Source organism: Bubalus bubalis, chromosome 18, assembly GCF_019923935.1.
Source record: "Bubalus bubalis isolate 160015118507 breed Murrah chromosome 18, NDDB_SH_1, whole genome shotgun sequence".
In the NCBI taxonomy this organism is placed as follows: domain Eukaryota; kingdom Metazoa; phylum Chordata; class Mammalia; order Artiodactyla; family Bovidae; genus Bubalus; species Bubalus bubalis.
Window position 1 is genome coordinate 37,714,933 of NC_059174.1, and position 19,088 is coordinate 37,734,020.

A 19,088-nucleotide genomic window follows, 5' to 3' on the forward strand; every position below is an offset into this window, starting at 1 on the left:
GTCTTTATCTGAAATCCATCCTCTCATTTCAAGCCCTTTGGCTTCTGAGACTCTGCTCCAAACTCTTGGAGGTAGCTGTAAGACTTTTTTTTTTTGGCATTTAGGGAAAGAGTATGTAATTCCCACCCCCCACATCACCACACCACCACACCACCACACACACACACACACACACACACACACACTCTCTAGACCTTTCCTCGCTATTTAAATATATTGGCTTTCTTTCTTACGAATTTAGTCTGAAATTATTTTTCACTGCCTTTATTACATCCCTGCTTTTGATGGCAAAATAGCTTCCTGTGTTTTGAAAACATCTGCTTTCCAGGTTTTACACGAGAAAATTGATTTTACTTTTCTCCTAAGTCCAGAAAGGTAGAAAGTTGGACTTGTTTCCAAGTCTTTCTTTAAGTTACCCCTTTTCAGTTCTGATTCACTTTCCCCCTTTTATTTCTTCTAATCATCACTCCTCTTTTCCCCCTCCTTCTAAAGAACCAGAGAAGATTGATTGCGTCTTATTTCAGAAGACAAAATTAACATATTATATCTTTTTGTCTAGTCTATGGTACGTGTTAAAGTTTTCTCCATATTTTCTCCATTTGTCCTCTGATTGTGGGGGGAGGTAATTTTCCTCCTTTAAAAAAAAATCTCCGATTTGCAATTTAAAGTGGTTTCTATTCTAAGTCTCTGCTCTTTCTCTGTTCTTTCACTTAAATCTTTGCTTTAAGCTGTCCCACTCCTTTAATGCCCCCCCTTCCTCTTTGAGGATGCTGTCTTCCTATTTAATTTAAGCATTTCTGCGTTTGCCAAAAAATGAAAGAAAGAAAAGGAAAGGGGGGAAGAAAAAACAAGAGCGAAAGAAAAGAGAGAAAAAAAGAAAGGAAAGAAAAAAAAATCTTAGCCAGGTTCCTATTGTTGGTTCTCTGCATTTCACTTCTCGGTGTGTGTGTGTATGTGTGTGTGTGTGTGCGCGCGCGCGCGCGTGTGTGTCGTGTGTGTGTGTGTATGTGTTTTTAATACATGCATAAACTTTTGGTGCCTCTCTCCCTCTTCCTGGGCTCTTCTCCCATCCTCTCTTCCTGCTCTCCTCGCCCTGCTCATCACTTTCCCCTGTTTTTTTTTTTTTTTTCCCTCCCTTCCTCCCCTCTGCCTCCCTCCACCTCCCCCTTTTCTTTTTTGCTGAATCTTATTGATCCAGAAGGTGGCTAATTAGCCCTTCCCGTCGTGCCTGGGTAATGAAGCACATGCGCACTGAATTAATCACAGCCATTTTTTGCAGGAAACTAATTAGCAGAATAAAGATCCAAAGACTTTTTTTTCTTTTCACTCATCAGCTCCCACTTCCAGCGCGTCCCCTCCGACCGCTGCAGCCGCCGCCGCCGCCGCCGCCGCCTCCTCCTCCTCCTCCCGGCCGCAGCCGCCGCCGCCACCGCCTGCTTTGCATCCCAATTACAGCCTAGAGCCGCTGCCGCCGCCGCCGCCGCTTCTCCTCCGTGGCCCCTGCCCGCTCCGGGGGCTGTAAACTCCCCGCCAACCATGCTGCTCGGCGGCAGCGGCGGCGGCGGCTCCGGCTCCCCGGCTGCGGCCGCCTCCCGCCCCGGGCTCCGCCGAGCGCGCTCCAGCTCCGCCGCCGCCGCCGCCGCCGCCGCCGCCAGCAGCGCGTCCTCCGCCGCAGCCGACCCCCGCCAGCCGCCGCTGCTGCCTTGATGGGCTCCGCGGCCCGAGCGCCTCTTTTCGGGATTAAAAGCGCCGCCAGCTCCCGCCGCCGCCGCCGCCGCCGCCAGCAGCGCCGCTGCAGCCGCCGCCGCCGGAGAAGCAACCGCGTAAGTGGCAACTTTTCCCTCTTTTTTTTTTTTTTTTTTTCCCGCCGCCGCCGCCGCCGCCTGCTCCTCCTCCTCCTCCCGCCGCCACCGCCCGGACGCGGGGCTCCTCGGGGCGCCGGGGCTGCTTTGCATGGGGCTCGTCCTGCCCCCTCCCGGCTCCCGCGCCCGGCCGCCGCCGCCCGCGCTCCCCGCGCCCGCGCCCTGCTCGCTCGCTGCGTCCCGCTCGCCTTCCCCCTGCGCCAAACTTTCTCTTTCTCTTCTTCTTCCTCCTCCTCCCGCCGCCGCCGCCGCCGCCACGGAGCCCTGGGCCGCCCCCTCCTCCCCGGCCCCCGCGCCGCCGCCGCCGGCTGCCGGCGACCCCCCGAGAGGGTGGAGGCGCCCGGGGCGAGGCCCGCGCGGCGACTTTGGAGGCGCCTCCGGGCAGGGCCGGCCGGGGCGCGGGCTGAGGGCGGGAGGGCGGCCGGGGTCCGGGCGCCGAGACAAAGGCGGCGGTCGGCGCGGGGCGGGGGGGGAGGTTCGCGGTGCAGAGTGCCCCCGCCCCCGCCGCCCCCGGCCCCCAACTTTGCCCCACCCCGGGAGGCGCCGGAGCCCCGAGCTGAGCCGCCGCGCGGGGCGCGCACCCGGCCGGCAGCCGTCGCCGCCGCCGCTGGCCGGCCGGCTGGCCGGCCGCCTTCCGCGCCAGTGCTCCACTGGCCGGGGACACGGCCGCCAGACCGGAGCCTTGGGGTCCGAGAGAGGGCGAAGGGGCGACGTGGCCGCCCGACCTTCTACCTGCGCGCTCTCCGCCCTGCCCCACTAGCAGCGCCGCGAACGCCCTGAGGGGGCTCTGCCCTGGACACTAGGGGCTCCCGGGGGCTCGAGGCTGCGCCGCCGGCCGGGACCAGACGTCGCCTGGCCGGCCTCTCCTTGCCGAGCTGAGTTGAGACACATCAGAGGATCCCTGCTTGTTTTTTTTTTTTTAACTCCCCCTTTTCTCTTTCTTTTCTCTTTTTGCTCACGCGAATCTGGGATTGTTTACGTTCCGTTCCCCTCTTTTACCCCTCGTCCTGTTTCATTCCTCTTTTCCATGTATTTTCCCCATTAGATGCAAAAAACACGTTCCTGATTTTTACATTACGCATTTTCATGTACATCTTTTTGCGTATCTGTTGGAGAGTAGAGCTAAGTGTATTTTATGCCGGGTATTTAAATTGTGTATGGAATCAGTAGGCTTTTTGTGGAGCTATAAAAAAATACATTTTACTTTGCCAATTAATCTGTTGCTCAGACTCTGACTTTGGCAAAATGTGCAGTTCCTTCGAATGTGGCAAATTCTTTGATTACAAGTGCTTGCAAAAAATCACCCACTCAACTTTTCCCCCTTGTTGCTTTGAAGCAGGGTAAATATGACAATTTTTATTGGTCTCAATTATTGAAACTTGATCTAAGGGACTATATGGAAGAAGGGGGCTGATTGCCTTTTTCTGGCCTCCAGTTCTGGTGACTTTTAAAAGGGGGGTTGTTAAGTACCTTTGAAGAATATGACATACGGTGATCGCTTGGCTGTAATGCAAATTACAGAACATAAATTCACTTTGAAATTAAAAAAAAGAGACTCGAGCCCTTTCAGTGGGGACACTTGAGGATTTATTATGTTTTTTAAAAAATTACTTTTTTTCTCCCTACTTTGGGAGAATGGCTAGTTCCAGACCAACTTATTTGGAGGTCTGTGGAAAGAGGCTTGGGAAATGGGAGAGGGGGAGAAGATTGATCACAATCTGCATAATCGATAGGGCAGCGTGCTGCAATCTTGTACCTACATTTACTGTAAATTTCTACAATATGTGCAGCGTGGGTGCTCTAGTGCCTTGCTTGGCTTCTTAGAGGAGATTTAGAAACAGTGCAAGCAGAATTTACTGCCAGCTGTCCGGAATAATATAGAGGAAGTCCACTGGATTGTGGCTCATTTTAGAACTCCTTCATTTTACTGTACTTTTTTTTTTTTTTTTGGTGAATCTATTTACATGTGGGGGTTTCCGGTATTGAACCCCCAAAGTGTTGGTATCCTATATAGGTTGGGAGTGGAAAGTATTGGGGGGGAAATGAGGGGATAGGAATTCACTTATTGAATTACCACTTCGGCCGCCCTCTGCTTATCTTATAATGTGAAAGATCTTTAACTAGTGCAAGGAATTTAGAGAGAAGAATCCGAGAGAGAGTATTCCACCAGAGACTGAAGCAGTGTCAAAAGTAAGGATTGCTGTGTGTGTGCATATGAGAGAGAGAGAGAATACAGACACTTATCTTACAGTCAGGCTTGAAAGCTTGGTGGTAGGTGAATCCATATTTGGAGATGATTTTGAAATAGTCTAGCAAATGGTGCACAAGCAGGATTTCATAAAAAGTGTACACCGAGTCAGTTTTGAAAGGATTGCGGTTTGGGGAGGTGAGGTGTGGGCAGGAAAACCCACTGTAGGCCAGCCGCCTTCCTCTGTCTGTGTCTCCTCCCTTCCCCCTTGCCTGAGTTCTAGTTTTTAATTACTTAATGCTGAAACGCACAAGGCTTATATAAATATTTGCAAATGCTCTTTCCTATTGATTTCTCTGAATAAACTGCCCTACTCAGGTCCAGAGAGGAGGCAATTCAGATCTGCGGACTTTTTAAACATACAGTCTCTGGAGGAGGGTTGGTCTGTGCACGCGTGTGTTTATGGGTAGAATTGTAGACATGAAGATTCTGGGGTGCTGCAAGAAGAGTCCAGGGCCTCTGTGTGGGAACTGGCCCCAAGATCTGGCAGTTCTGACACATGGGTGCACACACGCACACGTGTGCGTATGTGTGTGTACGTTTATGTACTGTGTGGGTGTCTACATTGTGGGAGTCTAAATGCATTGCAGTTACAGTACTCCCCCCCACCCCGCCCCCCATTAAATATGGAGCAGTTTTCCAGGGCTTGGTGACTGCCTTCTCCTCAGGGTCACATTGAGTTTGAATCTGACCCAAGGTGCAGGAATCCTGCAACAGGGAAATAAAAGAATATACAGAATGGGGTCAGGTCAGCTGCTCAGAGGCCAAAACCCCTACAGCTGCTTTGATTTTATTTTGTGTGTGTGTATATTTTAGGCTCCTCCTGCCATGTTACAAATTGGGCCTTCCCCCTCTCAGGTGTTTGCTCTGTAGCTTAAAGGCACCAGAGCCTCTGCCTGCATAGATGTCTGCTCCCAGCAAGAACAGAAAACCTACAATACCAAATCCAAAACAAAACAAGGGAGGAGGGGGAGGGAAAAAAAAAAAAAAACAACCCTATTGAGTTCAGGCAAATAAGGTTGGATCTCCAGATCCGATTACAAAGCAGCTTTGAATATGCAAGACAGCACACAGGACCAGTTATTCCAGTTACAGCAAACTATTAAAAAAAAGAGAGAGAGAGAGAAAAGAAAAGGCATGTTTAGGTCGTAATTTGTTAGTACAAGGAAAAGAATCCCACATAAAGCTGCCTTTTTTTCCCCCTGCCTTCCTTTGCTGGCTTCACAGAATTCACTCACCCTTTCCCGATTTGTCTATTGTATAGTTTCCTTTATTAAAATCTTTGGATTTAGGAAGATCGCTGCAAGCAACACATATTCTGTATTTTTTTCCTTTATCTTAGAGGAGAGTTGGCAGGGGTTCTGTGGTTTGCAGTTACACAATATGTTATCATGTTTTTAATCACTAAATCATTGCAGTGGTTATAGATTTACAGTCTTGGGGTATTACAGAAAGAAGCAACGGCGGCTGTATATATATGCTTTTAAATTACACCCATGTAAACTGAGTACAGCGGCTGTGAATATGGTCGGCAGACTTCATCTCTCCCCCGCCCCCCAGCATCTTATTTCTTTTTCCCTCTGTGATTTTTTTTTCAAATTGTTCAGTTTGCTTAAAATAAACCATCCCCCCAACTCCTGTGTTCCTTTTCTCTTCACACCTTCCGCCCCCCCGACACACACACAATTTTTTTTTTTTAATTTGAGACCTCTAACCCCAGATAAGGTAGAATTCAAACTCTTAAAATAAGACTTTGGATCAGGGAGGAGAGTAATAATAATTTAAAAAGTAGATTTCCTAAGAAATCCTCTTGGTTTTCATACCCACCTCCAGTATAGGGATGGAGGGCCAGCATGCAAATCTGGAGGTGGGGATGGGCAGAGGGGAGAGAAGGCAGGCCCATGGCACTTGCCTGCCTGGGACCTCCAGTGTCCTGTGACCATGAACCCACTTTCAGCTTCTGTTTTTCATATTATTATGTAACAGAATCCTTGGCAGCATTAAAAATTCAGTATTACAAGCTGATTGTAATGCTGCCTCATTAGACAGCACTGTCTGGCCTTGTATTAAGTGAAACACAGAGCATGGCTTTTAGATTATAAACACCAATAAATATTAAGGATCCGCAGAGGGGGGAAATAGTCAGCTGGGTTTTTGGCCCCTTCTGGTTTTATATCCCCTCCCATCGTCTTCCCTTTATCATCCCTGCCTCCTCCCATGGCACCCCCCCCCCCCCCCACAGTAACTGTCATCTGTTTTCTTGGCATACTGATATGTCGACCCTGGTGACATTTTAGGAGGGCTTTTTATAGAGTTATCTTGTGTACACAAAAGGTTTGGAAGTTTGTTTTGTTTTGATCTGCAATAAACAGGCCCTTCACTTTGCTGATGTCATTTCCGTTCATATTTGAGTTGTTTATTGTGCTTCTTCGCAGGGCCCTCACATCCCTACCCCCACCTCGCATTTCAGCCAGAGCCTGTGGCTGCCTGGGGAAGAGGGGACACATTTCTAAGCTGCCAGGTCTGGGTTCAAAGGCTGAGGCTTTCGTGTCACTGCTTCGTCCTAGGGTTTGCCCGCTGGGGAAGATGTTTCCAGCTTCCAATCTGGTTAAACACTCCGACATCCACTTGCCCTGGTATTTTCATGGCATGTAGTCATTCACCTCAGCTTTCTTTCTTTGAAGGATCCCCCATACACACACACCTTGTCTATGTCTTTAGTACATCCTTATTGTCCACATCTCCATGTAGCAACTCCCCCCTCCAAAAAAAACCCCCTAATCTCATAATGATGACTTTGATTCAGTTGCAAATCTGAAGCTGACTTTAGGGACTTCATGCTGTGAAAAAAAGAAAACGTTTCCAGGCGTTGCCCCACAGTCTCTCCCTCACCACCTTCTATCCCTGTTCAGTTTTTTTCTCCTTTTGCGTTTATTTTTCTGTTCCCTGCCTTTTTGTAGACATAAAGGCCATTCTGGTGTTACTGAAAATGACCGCAGTGTCCAGTGTCTCTTATTTCCATGTGATCTACAATCGGAATGGAACCCCTCCTCCAAAAGAAAAAAAAAATAGAGTGAGGAGAGGAAGGAGGAAAAACTGAGTGTGTAGGCCCCCAAGGCTTTCCTCTAATAGGATGATGGGTTTTAGGTTAAAAAAAATATTATTGTTTTGTTCTTTTAGCTTTAGAAATAATAGGGAGAGAGGGAAAAGCAGTCATTAGGAAGTTCACTGAGCTGCTTTCCAACTAAGACGGGTGAAAAATGAAGCTGCATTGACACTTGGCTTCATGTGAAAGCCCCAGTAACCTCTCCCCCCTTCCGTGGCCCTGGCCTTTTGTTCCTGGAGAACGGAGCTAAGGTGCTTTTTCTCCCAGACCAAAGGCAGCAGGCAAGGAGTCCCCTTGTGTGCGCATCGCCTTTAGATGGCCTTCTCATGGTTATTGTCAATGCAGACTCCCCCAAACAATTGCTCCAGGGAGACACAAAAGCAAAAACATTTGTCCTATTTTTTTAACCTCTTTGTTTTAGATTTTTTTTTCCCACCCATTCTTTAAATTTCACAGTTTCTATTTGTCTGCAGAGAGACAAACGGAACAGCATGAAGCAAGCGCATTTTACCGTAGGCCTTACTGACGATTGGAATGGCCTCAATAGAAATCCAGATTCTCAAAAACACCGGCTGACTTGGAGGAGATGTGAAATTTCAGCTTGGGGCTCTTAAGTGAGCTTACCACAAATTTCGGACAAAAAATGCACTAAAAGGAAAAGATAAGACAATGGGATTCTGGGATCATCCGGGGGAAGTGTGAAAAGGGTCATCTTTTGTTTCTCTCTTAGGATCCTGCCCCGAAGAAGTGGTCGCTTGATAGGAAGGAATCACAAATCCAAATGCAATTTGGATTCATTAAAAAAAAAATTCTGGTTCTGTTTTACTGTGCTCCTGGTGCTTCAGGGACTGTTTTAATGCATGTATGGCGGGTGCTGTTGGTACGCACTGTGGAACAGGCTGTGTTGAGAATTTTTTTTAAACCATGATTTTATATATAGAAAGGCCACATTCCCCTCCCCCTTTTCTTTCCTCCCTCGTTTCCTTTTTCCTTTCTTCTCCTTTCAACCTGCTTCCCCTCCAAGAATTCAGCGGTTTGCATCAGGCTGCAGGCAGAGGGATGGGTCAGACAGTGGGGATGGCCCATGAGCAGAATAGCCCACCTCTTTTTCCTGGGCGCAGACAAAGCACCTCTCTCCTGTAATGTATATAGACCCTGATTTTGATGCTGTCCTTAAGAATCTGTCTGCCTTTTCATTAAAATTCTCGATTTCAAGGTTTAGAAACACAAATGTAAGAATCCCCCTGGGTATAAAAGTCTTGCATGGCAAATTCTCTTGGCCCTTTCAGAAATTTTATATATATATATATATATATATATATATATATATATATATCTTTCTTTTTTTTTTTAAACAAGCTCCTCACCTAATGTTTTAAAGCTGTTTTAAGGCAAGGTCTTTATTTTTGCTTTCTGAAAACTTGGGCTTTGTAACTGAAATTTGAAGAAAGCTCTCTATTACAGTTTTTTTTTTTTCTTCTTTAAATGGTTCCTCATTTATATCTTTTTAAAATTGTCATTGATAGACTTAGGTTCTGAGCTGGGGAGGTTGGGGAAGTAAATCAGATAGCATCCCACCTACGATTTGGGGGGTAAAAATTAATCCATGGAATTAGCATTGTAGCAAGAGATGGAGGCCTTGAGGTTTGTGACAGAGAAATGTGAATCAGAACATCTGTTAGGCCTTGTTGGCACACCAGCCTCTAATCGTTCTGGAGGTGAGTGTGGGCTGTTCTGAGGAAAGCGTGCATTCTGTACCATACCCAGGAGGGCCTGGCCACCCAGCAGGTACCAGGCCCCTAAATATAACTGCCTAGAAAGAATGGGGTGAATTCAGGGCATGCAGTGCAGTTCAGCTCCAAATGTTTCCTTGCTTATTTCAGGGACTTTTGTTTTTGTTTTGTGCCCTCTTCTGGCTTTTTCTTTGTTAAAGCCTCAAGGTTATTTAAGCACTAGTTTTAAAAATCAATGTGTATGTATAATTTAATAAAAATAGAAGGCTCTGGAAGAATACCCAAATCTGCCTCGACCCAGTTGTGCTGTGAAGACAAGAGCCCAGGTTTAGCTACAAGTTAGAATGCTGACATTCGCTGTCTCTTAGCTCAGAGATCATATTTACCTTTGCTGAAGTAAAAGGAGCAGCACTGGAGAGAGAGAGAGAGAGTGTGTGTATGTGTTTGTGTGTGTGTGTGTGTGTGTGTGTGTGTGTGTGTAGGGGAGAGAGAGAGAAACAACCAGTTTGGCTGGATGGGGTCTTTGTAATTTACCAGCCAGCTCAGTAAGCGCCAGGGGACTGGCCTCTGACTTGGAAAGTGGCTAAGGGGAGGAGTAGGAAAGGGGTTAGCATTCCCTGATTTATTTTTAAATGTTTATCCTTTTGGCTGTTGCCAGTTACGCTTTCCAGATGAGACAAGACTAGTTATGGAGAACTGGAAGGGAAGAATTGTCTTTTCTGAGAGTGGGTTTATTTGTCAAGAGTGTCCAGGATGGAGTGAGGAGAGTGCCTGCCTGTCACTGCTGAGTAGGCTGTGGGTGTCACGTCAGACAGCTGCCCTGGGAAGAGCTGGGGCCTTTCAGAGCCGGGGGACAGAATTTGCAACACGTATGTCAGAAAAACTGTTGATTCCATATGGAAGTGCGAAACTTGCAAAACTCACTGAAGAGGTATTGTTTTGGTTAGCGATGACAATAAGTTTTGGTTGCAGTAACATGCCAACTTGTGTGTAATCCTTTGTATTTCTGATGATGATGCAGAGGCCATAGATCACCTGCCTGTGGGTTACCTGTTAAATCTGTGCCTGTAGCAAAGGCAGGCCTGACCAGGCCTTTACCTTGTCTGCAGCTTGGTGTCGAATTAAAGGGAAGGAACTCAGGGTCCTTACTGGTTCTACCTGTCAGGCCTCTGAGGTGTCTGGGAGACAGATGCAAGTGTCTGCCGCTTGGGATGGCAGTTTCAGACTGCCCAGACCTCCACAATCCTTCCAGGTGTCTAGATGGCTGGATCTTTGGGCTTTCCAGCTTTTATTTTTGTTAAAGATACCTATCTGTTGGCCCACTCGGTTTATGATGTCACCGGATTAGGAGGTTTTTGCCTGCTAATAAAAGTTAAGACAAAGCAGCAGAATTAGATTTTCTGGGAGTAGAAACATTTTTGTATTGTGTTTATCTGCTGGGCTGTGGGTTGCTTCCAGGTAAGACATGGAGGCCTGAAGTCTCCACTCGCCTGAAGACATTTCCAGAGACATCTCTGAATTGTCTGTGCCATGTTACTTGCATTATTGCTAGCATCATCATCTTCATGTATTATTCATAGTCACTTTTTCAATTAAATTATTAATTGGTTTTCTTTAAGGTGTTCTCAACTTATGTGGCTAAAATAAATAATAGTGTTTTGAAAATACCACCTGTTCTTGGACCTGAAGTCAGGCGGTCTGGAAACAGCTCTGCAGTGGCCATACTTTGGTTTAGAAAATCACCCTCTGCTTGTCCCTTTTCCATCTCCAGTCCCCCTGCCCCCCTCACTCTCTCATGTGTGACAGAATTTGGCTTGTGCTGTCCTTTGTCCCTAATCGGACATGATTCCCTAGAGGCAGTCTTTTCTCCCTGGACTTTAGCTGGGGGAAAAAAAAAATTTTTTTTTGGAGGCTGTTTTTTTGAACTAAAATGTAGAGAGGGGCTGTCCTTCCCCAACAGGTTAAGGTAGTTATATTAATTTGAGCCCAAATTATATTGTGCAGAAATGACTTCTAGTTTTCATTGCCCCTTTCCCTCCTGCATCAGTGTGTGCTTAACGCTAATACGATTCCATACATACAGCTCCTCCGCCTTGTGAGCTTATTATATTTCTAACACTTGCACGGTTCATTATTGTGCAGTCAGAAAGGACTCTCAGGGCTGTGGGGCCAGCCGGGGTGGGTGGCTTTCAGAAAGGGCGAAAGCAGGTGCCTTTCTGTGCTGAGAATCCGGAGTGAATTCAGACTGAGCCTGGGACTCCAGCAGGGAGGACAGGGGACTTCCGGTGAGATTTCTGTGGTGCTGCCTTTTGCCTATCTGAATGGAGAAGACGAACCTGGGGAGATAGAAAAGTGTCCAGCGACTGCTTTGACCAACTGGAGTGGCCACATTAAATCTGCCCCAGGTGGTAGAATCTCCCTAGGAAGGGACATGACCTGTGGCTTTTTAAGGCATGTTGTTAAAGACACTAAGGTTAATTGCAGACTGGACTTTTTCTCTCTTTCTGTCTCCTTTTTCTTTCTTTCGCTCCCATGAAAAACTCTATCCTTAAACTCTCAATGGAGAGCAGGTTTTTTTTTTTTTTTTTTTAATAAGTTTCTGCAGCTGAAAAACAGAAGTGCTCTGTAAAGCAGTTAATAGGTTGGGTGTGTGTTTCAAATAAATTCCTGTCCACATTGGCTAATGTCCGTACGCTGGAGTGGCCTGGCTGTGACGTGGCTGGGGCCGGGAGACCTCGGGCTCCGGTTCGGAGGCCCCAGGCTTCTTGTTTTGGCCGAGGGCGCGTCCCTTTCTTCTCGCCCGACTCTAGGCCGGCCCCTGACTTTTGATGAGTGAGGGGTCAGCGCCTGGGGAGGACCAGGCTTTGTTCCCGCCGGGCTGGTTCTTCGCGCGGTGCAGGCCGAGCCGCCTGGAGCTCTGTCTCCGGGCGCGAGGCCCGGCCTGCCCGGAGGCTCGTCCCCGGAGCGCAGCCGAGCGCTGGGGCCTCGCGCGCCCGTGTGTGTCCCCGTGTCCCCGCGGGCGCGGCCGCCGCGGAGCACCCGGCCTGCACCCGGCACGACTGTAGATGTCAGGCTTTGCCCGGGGAGCCGAGCGGCGGCGGGGCTGTGAGTTTCAAATTAACCTTCCGCTTTGTTGCTGTGTAATGTGGATCCCCGAAGGCCCCCCGCCCCGCCCGCCCCCCTTCCCCGGGCGGTGCGCGCTGCAAACTGCGAGTTGAGCTTCATTTACATAAAGCGATTCCGGGCGGGAGAGCGGGCGAGCCGGCAGCGGGCAGGCCGGGGACGGGGACGCGAGCGCCGCGCCCCGTGGGTGAATCCCCGCCGCGCGCCCGGGGACCCTCCCTCCCGGGGAGGAGCGACCACCGGCCCCGGCCGCCACCATGAGCCCCCCTCCCCTGCCCCAAGCCCCCCCGCACCTAGCCAGAGCCACCTTAGAGCCCCGGGGGCAGCGGGAGGTGGGGAGAAGGCCGCCTGGAGTGGTGGGTAAGTTCGGGGCTTCGGTGCCGCTGGAATTTCCCATTGTCGCGCCCGCCGAGGCCCCCGGACCTGCGAGTGCCTCCTCCCTCCGGAGGTGTGCGGAGCCTTTGTGTGCCAGGTGAGTGCAGCCTCCCGCCCCCGGCCGGTCCGCGCAGCCGGCCTGGAGCTGCGGGCAGGTGCTGCGAGTCTTGGCTGAACTTCCCATTCTCTTGGCGCACGTGGGGGAGGGGCAGGCTGGATACACCTGAACTGCTAGACTCTACGTGGAACCTACCTGGGGTGAGAGCCTCTGAATTCTGCTGGGCATAGAGTAAAGCCCTCCCTCCTTCCTCCCGTTCATCTTTTCCTCTCCTCCCTCCTGCCTTCCTAATTTTGCTTTTGGATTAGTTCCTGCCTTCTGAATATTTGCGGTGCTGGCGTCATTTAGAAGTTTGAGTTCCGCCGCCGAAAAATACACGCTCTTCATTGCAGGAGAAGTCACTGGCCAGTTGGAAACAGTGTGACCAGTGCGCTTATTGGAGAGTAATTAAAGGGAGAATCAGAGCTTTGGAGCGGGAGGCACCTTTGGAGACTGACTAGCCCACCCTCTACTTTGAGTTGGTTGGCCCTCTGGAAAAACCAGAGCAGCCTTCATTTCTGTAGGGAGGGGGGTGGTTGAGAGAGAGAGAGAAAGAGAGAGAGAAAACTTAGATGTTTGTCCTGTTAAAAAAGAGGAGGAAGGCCCAAGTTAGGTCAGTAAAAGAAGAAAAAAAAAGTAATCATGGTGAGCGGGAAGGGAAAGAACTTTCTGGAAAATGGTGCTTTCTGCTTTGGACATACCTGTGTTATAATGATGAGAACATTCCTGGAGGGCAAAGATTACAGTTCTTTGCCTGGTGTAGTCTTAAGAGTGCTTTGCCTGGCACAGTGGTGCATGGTATATAAACTGGTTTAAATGAAAAGAGTTAGCAGGTGAATCCAAGAGGGTCTTCTCTCCTGCCTTCTATTTGTGTCATTTAAGTGGCCTTGAGGACTCTGAAAGCCGCTGACAGATAATCTCAGAGAGGGCACATGGTCCCACGTGGGCACGGAGAGAAGGCCTCTCCCTCAGGCCAGGGCCTGCCATGGTGGAATGCATGAAGGCAAAACAAGGAAAACAACCTTGAGCCTTGAAGGTAGATAGTGAGAAAGTTACACGTCATCTTACTTCATCCCATGCTTTGCGATCCTTGGGGAAAGGTCACTAAATAAGAGTATAATTTCGAGCTCGCGCTAGCCGGGGAACTTCATTTCTCTGCCATCAAACAGCAGGTGTGAGTTCGCAGAGTTGGCCCCCGGAGTCCCCTCATTCCTAAATTCAGGAGGTGTCAAACCCTCATGTTCTTTTAATGCCTGTGGTTTCTGGATAGGTTTCAAGGGGAAACCCTAAAAATCACGAGCTCCAGTAGACCGGGCTGGAGAGGGAAGCGTGAGTGAGAGGGCAGAGGCTGCATCTGAGAGGAAAACATACACCTTGCAGGGCAACCTGATCAGGAAAGGCCGAGACCAGCCTGTTCCTTGCTATCAGAACAGTCACTGGCAGCCTGAGGTTCTGAATCCTTCTTGTTACCCAACCCGAAAAGCAATTAGGAAACAGAGATGGTGGAATGTAAGGGAAGTCAGGAGAACCCTGTCTAGGGTTCTAACCCTATTTAGACAGGGTTCTAAATAATCTAAGGGTTTCAAGAACAGGGTCATTAGAGAGAGGGCCATACCTGGATGTTTGCACACCTGTATTTGTGTGCACTCTCCTTCGCTGAGACCCCAAAGGCCCCCTCTCAGAGGCATGTGGCTGTGAAGGCCAAGAGAAACTTTCCCTCTCTCTCTTCCTTAAATTACAGGACTAAGGAGGTTGTCTGCATTTAGTTTACAGCATGTTTTCAGAGAGCATGTAAGTGCCTCTCAGAATGGGCTAGGGTCACATTTTGCTCTTTTATTTAATTACACAAGTGTTATTTAACAACATGGGGCAGAGGCAGAAGCAAGCACTTTTACACTTTAAAAACAGTCCTTTTGGAATCACAAGGAATTAAGTGACTTAGAGACCTCCTGTCTTGATGACATGGGTCACCTCCTTTTCCCAACTCTCTTTTGAAATGGCTGCATTTTCTATGGGATAGAGCTGCTATTTTCCAGTTCTCCTGAGAACAGTTTTGATTGACAGGAAACTATTGAGAAACACTTGCTAACTCTTCCAAAATAGAAAAAAAAAAAAAAATTCTGAGCTGCTTCCCCAGCCACCTGAAACTTTAATTTTTGGTTTCTTCCCTTCAGTCTTTTATTTGCACAAACGAATACTCAGGGAGGGTGGAAGGGACCCAAATAAAACAGAATTCTCAGCAGGCCTCTGTTTGACTCTTCCCAACAGGACGCTGCCGCGCCTGCCTTCTTGCTGCTCTAGGGTTGCATTTAACTGCCATATCAGTTCAGTGCCAATTGGGCTCCCAGTGGCCAGGAGCTAAACTAAGCGAGATTTCAGTTTTCATCATTACAACTTTAAATGATGATTAGTAAGACACTCCCTGGCGCAAGACACTCCCTGGACAAGCCTGGCTCACCTTGGGTGACCCAGAGGTGGTTAGTTCCTTAGAATAAATCTGTGACTGCAGACTGCTAGTAAAGTCTTATCTGGGACTGCATATGGTTTAGCTTGGCTACTTCAGTTCCAGCCCTACTGGGGTCCAGGGAGTGTGTCCTTACTGTCACGGTGGGCTAGTGTTTCTTTTGGACCTTGGGGCTTTTTTTTCCCCCCTTGCTTCTGAAGTGTTAGTGTGAGAGCCTAGAAATACCCCAGGGCCCAAAGCAGATCTTCACCCAAGAAATAATTTTTTTTACAGGGTTGCAACCGTCTCATGTTAAAAAGTAAATTTTCAGGTGACTAAGCAACATTTTATAAAAGGGTAGGGAATTATTCTAAGGGAAAAGTCAATTGTCTTGACACCCACTTTTTAGAGGAGCTCACCTTGCCTCTTAACTGGAAGGGTTTGCCTCCTGGTCTTACAGGGGAGGCAGTGGTGACTCTGGCCTGAAGAAACTTGCAGGCTCCATCTCACACTTGCTGGTATTCCAGAGATAATGTACCTGACGCTGAACATTAGTAACCTCAAGAAGTACAGTATGTGCTGTGGTTTATACTTGCGTTTGTCATTAAAATCGTTGCCTGCTCTTAGCCTGGCCTATTTCTGTAGTGCTTGAGCCTGCTGGCCTTCTCTGGTTCCCAAGGCTGGTGTAATTAACCAGGATGGGGCGTTACCTTAAAAACACAGCAAGAAGGCAGCTTCCATTACTGTGGGCTTCATAGGGGTATTGAAGGGTTCTGGTATGAGATTTTGGTTGTTAAAGGTGGTTGTTTTAGAAATCACAGCACAGCTCAGAACCACCATCCTCTGCTTGGGTTAGAAACTGTAGTCAGGGAAATGGAGACTTAGTTTTAATAGAATCCAGGCAAGAGAATCCCTCCGCAGGAGCTAGTCTCAATCAAATATTAAAAGGTGCCTTTTCTGTCCAAAGCAGTGTGCCGAGTCCTCAGACTGCTCGCATTGAGGAACACACACACAGAAGCTGAGATTGAGTCAGACTGCCCCAAGGGAGAGACCCAGGCAAAAATCTTGGCTCATTGGCAGGCCACTCTCAAAGTCCAGATTAAGGAGGAAAACTGCAAAATCAACAACTGTCAGATTTCTCTTCTATATGATTTAAAGTTGGCTGCCAGATTGTTCTCTTTGAACATGTGTGAACTGACAGTCAGATGTTAGAGGGCTTTTTTTTCCTTTAGCTAATAAAGTAAATGACTCTTATATGGATAGGAACTGGGGAATTGACAGCAGTATTGTGCTAAAGCTTCAGAGGCAGTGAGACAGTGTGAATGCTTTTTTTCTGGTTTTCATTCTTTGGGGCCAGGGGACAAGATGGTGAGGACAAGGCCGTGAGTGGTCATAGCAGTGATGGGTGTGTTTCCAGAGAAGTCTGTGCCCAAGGAAGGTGGCTTGGCTTATTTATCACTTTTAAAAGGTGATTTTTTGTTTCCTTCGATGTTGCTGCCCTTCTTTCACCCTTAATTCCTGTAGTTTCTTGCTTTTGCAAGAATAAGGGTCTGAACAAAAAAAGAGAAAGAAACAGAGTTTGCTAGATGGCAAATTTGACTTCATTTCAGAAGACTGCTGTGTTGTTGGTTTTAACCTCAGACAGGGGCCTCTTAACAAAACACTGGGGCTTAATCTGCCTTTGGGTGAGCCCTTCTCCCTTCGCACAGGAGGGTCGCCACGCAGTCTTGTCAACACCGGAATTAATGCACGCAGGTTTTGATGTGTGCCCCTCCAGAGGGGCCTTAGCTAGCCTCCTGTGTCCTGGGGGTGGGGTCTTAGAAGGTTCAGTTCCTCTCTGTTTGAGTTTGGGTGTTAACACATGTGTCACCTCCAAGACTTCACCATCCTCTTCCCTCCCTGAAGTTGGTCTAAGGCTTCCAAGGAAGGGAGGAATGGGGTGTGCAAACCATATACTCCCCTCCTGCCCGTTGCCCCTTCTGGCTGCTGCAGGTTTGGAACGGAATCCGTCAGCTCCCCTTGTAGGCTGTGCCTTGGGAAGATGGAGAAACCCCGAGATCCCTCTCTCCTCCCATCCTGCTAATCACATAATGGCTTTAAAGGCTTTCTTCAATGATTATCTTGTCTTTAATTTTAAGTGGGTCTTTTGGGGCAACAGTTGGGAGTTATGGAGTATCTTCTGTCATCTGTAGGCAGACTCTGAACTGGGGAAGCTGGCTCCATTGGACGCTGTGAAAAGACGGTGGAATTTTCATCTGCTGCCGATTTCACGCGCTGTCCTGAAAGTGATTTCGGCCACAAACCTTTGATCTGGGAGTGAAACTTGCCCCCCCACCCCCACCCCCGCCTGCCCCCCACTTCTGTGCTTCTGGAGGCAGGAGTTGGTGACTACTCAGACCTCCTACTGTGTGTGTGTGTGTGTGTGTGTGTGTGTGTGTGTGTGTGTGTTGGGAGGGGTGTTAGCTAAAGAGAAAGGCTGAACCAATTACTTGTGGGTCTTTGGGAGTGGGCAAAAAAAAAAAAAAAAAAAAGGCAGCTTTGCTGTGTTCTTAGTTGTGCCGACTTTATCCAGGAATGTGGCTGGAGAAAACGTCTGAGCCTATTGGTAGAGCTGGATTTTGAATGAGAACTGTCGCCCATGCACACCTCTGCTACACTGTAGGCTCTGAATTTCTGTGTTACAATTCCAGGAGGCTCTCTGTCTTCTTTGAGTCTCCGTAGTGGAAAGGCCAGAGTCAGATGAGCTGAGTGAAGAAAAGACTGGGGTTGCTTAATTTGATCCTTGATTTCGGGCCTCAGCCTATCCCCCCACCCCCACCCAACCCCAGTCATGTAGATCCCTATTCAAATATGGGAGCCTTGATTCAGTACATAAAAAGCTCTTTACAAAAGAGTTTAAACTCCTGTAAGCCTATAAAAAGTGCAGATGTGTAGTCCTCAACTTACTTGCTTTCCACACAAAACGGTTTCTCAGCAGCCTGTTTTGGACAACTTTTCCTGATGAAAATGTGCTAAGGAACACATGTATGCCCTTTTTTTCCCTCCTTCTCAGCAACTTTTCCTGTCATTTTTTCTTTTTTTAAACAGTTTTTCTTAACTGCTCAAGAAACAATGCAAGCCTCTGCCACCATTTCAGGCCCTCTTCCTAAAAGGCTCTTTGGCTCAGGGCCTTGGTTCTTAATGTGCATTTGGCTGGTAGGGGGAATGTTTTTTGCTTTCCCTGTAACATCGCCACGTCTCCCTGTGAAACATCTGCCCGGTTGCTAAAGTGTCAACTTGTGGACATAAAGAGGAGGCCCGTGGATCCTGTGTCTTAGAAGGTTGATGTCGCTGCGAAAGCAACTGGTTTCAGTTGCCGCCCCTGCTCTGCCAGGTTCCCGGATGGTGTCACTTTCACACCAGATATGAAATGCTTGTCCAGGGAAGGCTGTCAGTCTGTGTACCTGACTCCATGAGTACATGTTACCTAGGCCCACCTGCCTTACTTTTAAAAGGTAGTTGCAGGTGAAGAGTGCAGCCTTGAAAATAATAAGGCTTCCCCTCCCCCTCGCTTTTCCAGAGAGGAGGTTGAAGCTGATTTTTCTTGCAACACATACGAAACCAGAGGTTGAAATGTCTTTGGGAGAAAGCAGAGAACTTTTACACCTTTTGGGAAAGGACCTTTGGTTTATTTCTCACTTGCTGGCGAATCTAACATTTGTCCAGACATTGAAGATGCTGGCTGCTAAAGGAAATCTAAGTGTCTAACTGGAGGGAGGTGCGGTCTTGCTTGTTGGTGGAAGAAGTGAGATAATTACGAGTATGACAGGTAGGGGCCAGGTCAGGATCAGAGTGCCGCTTATGAGTCAGCCCTTGAAATGGGCATGCTGGTGTCCACACTCCATTGCCCTGGGAGAAGCAGAGATGGATCAAATGAGCCTGCCCTTTGAGAAGCCAGCTTCTATTCTCCACTCTGCTCTAGCCCAGACCCCTCCGCAGGGGTCGCAGGCGTGGAGGCCCGGCTCTGTTCCGGCCTGGCAGCGTGACTGTGCACCCACCATGCAACCTCTCTGAGCCTTACTGCTTCATTCCTTTGTGAAACGGGCATAACGCACACCTCAC

The 19,088-nt window shown here is 48.4% G+C and overlaps 1 protein-coding gene across 6 annotated transcripts in view; it reads left to right on the plus strand.

The window, feature by feature from the left end:
• Positions 1 to 19,088, plus strand: part of ZFHX3 (zinc finger homeobox 3) — a 288,156-nt gene that overhangs the window by 25,678 nt on the left and 243,390 nt on the right. For 3 of the 6 annotated variants that reach the window (XM_044932122.2, XM_006060374.4, XM_025268969.3), the window contains exon 1: positions 11,240 to 12,544. The exons of 2 other annotated variants lie outside the window; for them this stretch is intronic. The gene's annotated coding sequence lies outside the window, so the exon portion shown is untranslated. Of the gene's footprint in view, positions 1 to 1,692; positions 1,824 to 11,239; positions 12,545 to 19,088 lie in introns of those variants that run through there. One more of the 6 variants, XM_044932120.2, reaches the window with a different exon arrangement.